Consider the following 7187-nt stretch of genomic DNA (forward strand, 5'->3'; position numbering starts at 1 on the left):
ATGATCATTTGTGAAACAGGCAAATGAGTGTCCGCTACAATATGATTGCTACATATCTGCATTTGTTGGTATTTAAGGAGTAAGAGTGCAGGGGGTTTAAACCTGCGATCCAGTGTGTTGAAGAATTTCACAACACTACCTCTAGCACATATGGAAATAAATCCTCATAATGATTATTGCCCTGGGCATGTACCAAAAAATCAGTGAGCATATACATACAGTGCCTTGCGAAAGTATTCGGCCCCCTTGAACTTTTCAACCTTTTGCCACATTTCAGGCTTCAAACATAAAGATATACATTTTTTATTTTATGTGAAGAATCACCAACAAGTGGGACACAATTGTGAAGTGGAACGAAATCTATTGGATTTTTGAAACTTTTTTAACTAATAAAAAAATGAAAAGTGGGGCGTGCAAAATTATTCGGCCCCTTTACTTTCAGTACAGCAAACTCACTCCAGAAGTTCAGCGAGGATCTCTGAATGATCCAATGTTGTCCTAAATGACTGATGGTGATAAATAGAATCCACCTGTGTGTAATCAAGTCTCTGTATAAATGCACCTGCTCTGTGATAGTCTCAAGGTTCTGTTGAAAGCGCAGAGAGCATCATGAAGACCAAGGAACACACCAGGCAGGTCCGTAATACTGTTGTGGAGAAGTTTAAAGCCGGATTTGGATACAAAAAGATTTCCCAAGCTTCAAACATCCCAAGGAGCACTGTGCAAGCGATCATCTTGAAATGGAAGGAGTATCAGACCACTGCAAATCTACCAAGACCTGGCCATCCCTCTAAACTTTCAGCTCAGACAAGGAGAAGACTGATCAGAGATGCAGCCAAGAGGCCCATGATCACTCTGGATGAACTGCAGAGAACTACAGCTGAGGTGGGAGAGTCTGTCCATAGGACAACAATCAGTCTTACACTGCACAAATCTGGCCTTTATGGAAGAGTGGCAAGAAGAAAGCCATTTCTCAAAGATATCCATAAAAAGTCTCGTCTAAAGTTTGCCACAAGCCACCTGGGAGACACCCCAAACATGTGGAAGAAGGTGCTCTGGTCAGATGAAACCAAAATCGAACTTTTTGGCCACAATGCAAAACGATATGTTTGGCGTAAAAGCAACACAGCTCATCACCCTCAACACACCATCCCCACTGTCAAACATGGTGGTGGCAGCATCATGGTTTGGGCCTGCTTTTCTTCAGCAGGGACAGGGAAGATGGTTAAAATTGAGGGGAAGATGGATGCAGCCAAATACAGGACCATTCTGGATGAAAACCTGTTGGAGTCTGCAAAAGACCTGAAACTGGGACGGAGATTTATCTTCCAACAAGACAATGATCCCAAACATACAGCAAAATCTACAAAGGAATGGTTCACAAATAAACGTATCCAGGTGTTTGAATGGCCAAGTCAAAGTCCAGACCTGAATCCAATCGAGAATCTGTGGAAAGAGCTGAAAACTGCTGTTCACAAACGCTCTCCATCCAACCTCACTGAGCTCGAGCTGTTTTGCAAAGAAGAATGGGCAAGAATTTCAGTCTCTCGATGTGCAAAACTGATAGAGACATACCCCAAGCGACTTGCAGCTGTAATCGCAGCAAAAGGTGGCTCTACAAAGTATTAACGCAAGGGGGCCGAATAATTTTGCACGCCCCACTTTTCATTTTTTTATTAGTTAAAAAAGTTTCAAAAATCCAATAGATTTCGTTCCACTTCACAATTGTGTCCCACTTGTTGGTGATTCTTCACATAAAATAAAAAATTTATATCTTTATGTTTGAAGCCTGAAATGTGGCAAAAGGTTGAAAAGTTCAAGGGGGCCGAATACTTTCGCAAGGCACTGTATATCGCTGTGTTGAAGCTAGAGACACAGAATAAGTGCAAACACATCCTAAATACAGTGTTCCTGCACCTTGACCTCATCCAGAATGTATCGTTTTTTGAAAGCGATTGCTGTCAGAATGCACAACTGAATCCCAAACAGAATCTCTAGTCAAATATGATCATTTGTGAAACAGGCAAATGAGTCTCTCAGGTGCCCATTGCTCATTTTCAGACACATTTATGCAATACTTTCACCATGCGTTGAGCAATAGGGATTAAAGATACCAGAGGTAAGGTTTAAAAGTGATTCTGAGGTGCAACACATCAGCGAAACAGCTAGGCATCTGAAATGCGGGGTTTGAGAGCCCTTCAGGGAACACCGTACCCTAAAGGTACCAGAAGTCCACTAGTATAAGCATTAAGTCACTGTCAGCCCTGCTGCAATGTAATTGCTACATATCTTCATTTCTTTGGCTTTTAAGGAGTAAGAGTGCAGGGGGTCTAAATCTGCGATCCAGTGTGTTGAAGTATTTCACAACACTACCTGTAGCCCGTCTGGAAATAAATCCTCATTCTGATTATTGACCTGGGCATGTACCAATAAATCACTGAGTATATATATATATCACTGTGTTGAAGCTAGAGACCTGTATGTAATAATATGATGCTAAAATGTTATTTTCACATGTAAGAAAACCGGCTCAGGGACGCCAAATATGTAATGTTGCCATAGCAAAATTAAATGTAGGGGGTCTCTGAAGGCACCAGTTCTGTAGGGTTTGGGCATTTACTGAGACAATTATTAATTGTAGCAGTAAATCACAAAGTTGATTCTTTTGATAGCTTTAGAATCCAACCATGTGACATAACTCAAACAACGCGCACACACAGGTACTAATACACGAGGATACATTTATTAATACATAAAATATGCATGTAAACCTAACAGATCTTATCAAGAGGGTTATCAGAATACAAAAGATATATATTCAGTCAGTTACGAAGTGTTACACATATCAAGAGGACATACGTTCAGTATATCATTCATTAAGACCGTTTCGTTAATGAACTTGGTTATAACTTCTACATTAGATACTCAAACAAGTACATAACTCTTAGGAATTAAATTGATATCAACTGGTTGGGATAACAATTGAATTCTCGAGCTGTAATGCATTGAAGTTGAATACTCATCCAATCTTTGGGGATTCAGATCTTCCTGCGGGCACAAAGAAACAGTTGCAGGCTGTTGCTGTCCAATCCGCGCTCTCTGGCTCCGTGCCAGGCTGTGCTGTGCGGCTTGCGACGCTGCGCTGCTGATGCTCACTGTTGGCTTTAACTAGCAAAGTTTGTGCACAGGAGAAAAGATGACTGTGGGTCCCAGCAAGTCAGGAAGAGGACCGGTTCGTTTCTGATGAAGAGCTAGTTCTGAATAGTGATTCAGCTGTCCACAGTTCCGACCTGTTCACAAGGCCTGCTGCTGGTGCTAACCTCGGGTGGATCCTCTGGTTATTCTCTGGCAACCTCCGCTCTAGACTCTTAGAACAAAGGAAAGTTCTGGCACTCGGACACACTGGCCGTTCCGTGGTTGTCCGGGCTGAGTCTCAGGATGGTCAGGAGGCGCGCTGCGAGAATGTCCTGCCCTTGGGAGCCTTCTGCTCCTGGGCCGTCCTGCCCTGGAATTCTCCTTTGAATTCCCTTTAGAATTGTCCACAGAATCCTCTGAATCCTCCCTTCTGAATCTTACTGAATCTCACAGGCTCTCTGTGTTGCCTGTTTTTACCTGGAGGAACTTCAGCTCATTGATTGGCTGAAAGTTCCATGGGCATCAGAGTCCCACGTGGGTTACTCGGCCCTACCAGTCCCTGATTGATTGATCAAGGTGAGATATGAGTCACTTAGTCCTGACACTTAGTAATGCAGTCCAGATGTCCAACTGGCACTCCCTAGACAGATAGGCGCCAATGGATGACCATTGATCATGATAGCCAGGCTTAGCTAAGTGCATCCCCCTTTGGGAGCTGTCCTAGGACCTTAAATCACCCTGCAGAACAGTTTCTCTGTGGCTGCACCACAGAGATGAACAGAGAAATGGGGCCTCATTTGGGAAGGCTCAGAACACTTAATTCTGCCTTATTAATAAGCCTCGCCGCTACATATCCCCCCTTTTTGAAGGTCATGAGGTCCTGAGGCGTTGTTGCCTTCAAAACAAAACAGAGTTAAGTGATGTCCCTTGCCATTAGAACATTAATCTTAAATGTCCACATTACTCCTCGAGAATTCATACCGGAACCAGCGTTGGATACAAACAGGATGAATAACATCTGGAGTATGTATAAACACGGTAGGAGACATTATCTAAGTCTAGGAATTACACATCAGGAAGTTCACTGTCAATATCTGATACCTCTGTAGTACATATTTGGGGAGAAATCACTTCCTTTCTTTTGACATGCTACCTTTGACTCATTCATGCTACCCAGATTACATTTTGATGCAAGAGTACAGCATTCAGAGTACACTGTCAGTCATGATCCAGCTTCCCAGCAGCAGTGTTACAATAACAACAGTTCCTGTTCCCAGCCCCGCGATAAACCACAACACCTGTGTTGGGTATCTGCTTGGGTGGTTTGGAGGTTTGTTCCATTAAAGCAAACTAACTACCTGTACCTCTTCAGGGCTTACTGTTTCTTGGATTTCTATCCAATTCAATAGTGAGGCACCTGAAGGCATCCATGACCTCAAGTTTGGTCTTATGTTGTCTGGTTCCAGACCGTACAGTGTTAAGTTACCATGCTGTACTATGGCCTCCTCAGGAACTTGCAGGAAAACTGTTTGATTAGGTAGCTGCATTGTGGTAGCTGTATCATGCCTGTCACAAGTCATAGTGTCAGTTAAATGTGGTGTGCTGACCAGCCATTTACTTCCTACCTGCTCTTCATGGGGTTCATTAACCTCCCTCTGCTCGTTAGTAGCTTTACACCCTTCATTGGTGAATCGTTTAGACACAGCCAATGGATAGCTTTGGTAGCCATACCCATCTCAAGATTTGGAACCAAATTCAATCTTGGATTGCCTTCTGGGTGAGCTATGAGCGATGGGGTTAATGTCACATACTCCTCTACTGAGAAGAGTGGAATCAAGTGGGTTGGGAATTGTGCCGTGGTTAGACTAGCTACAGTGGCACTAAGCTCCCTTAATAGGTCTTGTGTCAACATTCTGGCCTGTTGCACACAAGCATAAACCCACTGTATAACACCAACAATCATGTCCACTGGTTGGGGAATAAGGTTTAACCCTGTTGCATAGGAAATTGCCTGTAGGGTTTTCCCTAAGCTTTCCAACTTTTGCTGCTGTCGATACAGTCTGTCACTACCCTCCGGCATCTCTGACCCCTGCCTTCTTGGGGCAGTCAGGGTGAGAGTGCCAGTAGCACACAAACCTACCAGAAAAAAGCAAACGTGCAACAGTGGCGGCAGCAATCAGTCCTCCCAAAAGTCTTTTCGGGTGGCTGATCCCAGTCATCTCCTTCTGAGTGACTGTCGCCTTTCTAAGCTGGCGCAGCGTGTACATGGTGTCTTTCTCAGTATGCCCTGTGGCATCTTGGGCACCAACATCCTGGAAATATGGGGAGATCTGACGCAGCTGCTGATGCTGCTCCTCCTTTTCCAGGGCATCTGCTTTTTCGATTTGTTCATGCCTGTGCTCTAGGAACCCTGCAGGGGGTGGTGCAGTGGTAGAGCATGCCTGACCCTCGGCTGAGTGGTCATCTGGAGCACCTGAGTGATCTGGGATTGTTACCCCATTCTCACTGTTCAGGTCCACCCTGCACACTTCCTGATTGAGGAATCCCTCTATCGGCATGTTTACAATCGTTCACTGGGCGTGGGTGTAGGACACCTGCTCGCTCCCCCCTTCCCTTGCTAGGGGTTCAGGGAGCTGCCCCAGCACTGGGATAGCTAGTTCACTGTCTTTGAACTTACTATCACTCACCAGGCCCATGTCAGTGCAGGCGGGGATTCTGACACCCCTCTTTGCGATGTCCTGCACTGGCAGGCGAGTGACTTGACCATCCAGCTCCAGTCTGGCTGAACCACTGTTGGTCAGACTCAGACTGACAGACTGAGCTGGTAGCTGTAAGAAAACCGGCTCGGCTTTCATTCCCTGTCCCTTCTGGGGGACTGGGTGTGTTGGCAACCCTGCCGTTGAGGCAGGAACAATCAGGTCAGTCTCACTCACTACCTGGTAGTTGTGAGAAATAATGTTACCTGACTGCAGGTTCCCTGGGTCACAGCAGAGGGAATCGGCATCTGGGATCAGGTGTGTCCACAGCGCAGTAGTCTCAGCGTCCAGCTGGACCTCCTGTCTAACCTGTGAATGTTGCACCAGGGGCACCTGGCGGTGGCCCTGTGACAGCTGCTCAAGCAGATCCTTACTAATAGAGGACCTCTCAGGGCTAAGGGTGAGGGCTTCATCACCAACCTGCTCTCCTGCCATCTGGATCCCTTCCACCACTGCAGGGTGGTGTTCCTGACCCCTCTTGGGTGCCAGGGTGCACAGGGAAAGCTCCTTTTCATCGCCAGGTGGGGAGATCTGCTCCTCTTTAGGGATGTAAAAGGTGTGTGCTTTACCTGGTGGATCAGGCGGCTGCTTGGAGCACCGCTCCTGTGGCATGGAGGCTGTTGGGACCTTGGCCGGGACACGACTTCCCTGTATATCCGGGGAACAAGGAAATATTTTTATTTCTTGTCCAGAGGGAACAGAAGGAATCTCCACATAGGCTTCTGTGTTCGGTGGGCACTGTGTGAGCACAGTCTGCCTCTTGGCCCCCCTTTCCTTCTGTACAGAAGGCTTAGGAGCCTTGACCTGTTTCCACACTTTGCCTTTCTGGTGATCCACCAAAGGTTCCTCTCTGAGTCGCATGCCCTTTTCTTTTTCAACCCGTTTGAGCTTGCCGTGTGACATCAAACACCTTTCAACCTCAGTGTCAATCAGTGTCTCACAGTGTAAGACATCTCCCATGGCAGCCTTGAGGTAAAAGCTTCTTGCTTTTCCTCTGTGTTTTACTGCCTGCTCTGTGACTTCAGGGGTGGAGTCAGCACTCACTTGGGAGTGGCTGAATTCATCCAGGCAGGAACCCTTCTGCTCAATCAGATAGACTGAGGGAGGGAGAGGGGGCGGGTCTCCGCCTCCTCCAGTGGAGAGTATCAGCTCATTCACGCTTCCGGCAGCCTTGGGGAGCAGTTGTCCCTGTCCTAATAAAGCTTGTTCAAGCCTGGCCAGGCGGGTGGCTACTGAATCCTTTTGTTCAGCTTTATCTAGCCCTTTCCCTCCCCCGGTGTTCTCATGGCACTTAGG

Source organism: Lepisosteus oculatus, unplaced genomic scaffold (assembly GCF_040954835.1).
Source record: "Lepisosteus oculatus isolate fLepOcu1 unplaced genomic scaffold, fLepOcu1.hap2 HAP2_SCAFFOLD_67, whole genome shotgun sequence".
Taxonomy (NCBI): Eukaryota; Metazoa; Chordata; class Actinopteri; order Semionotiformes; family Lepisosteidae; genus Lepisosteus; species Lepisosteus oculatus.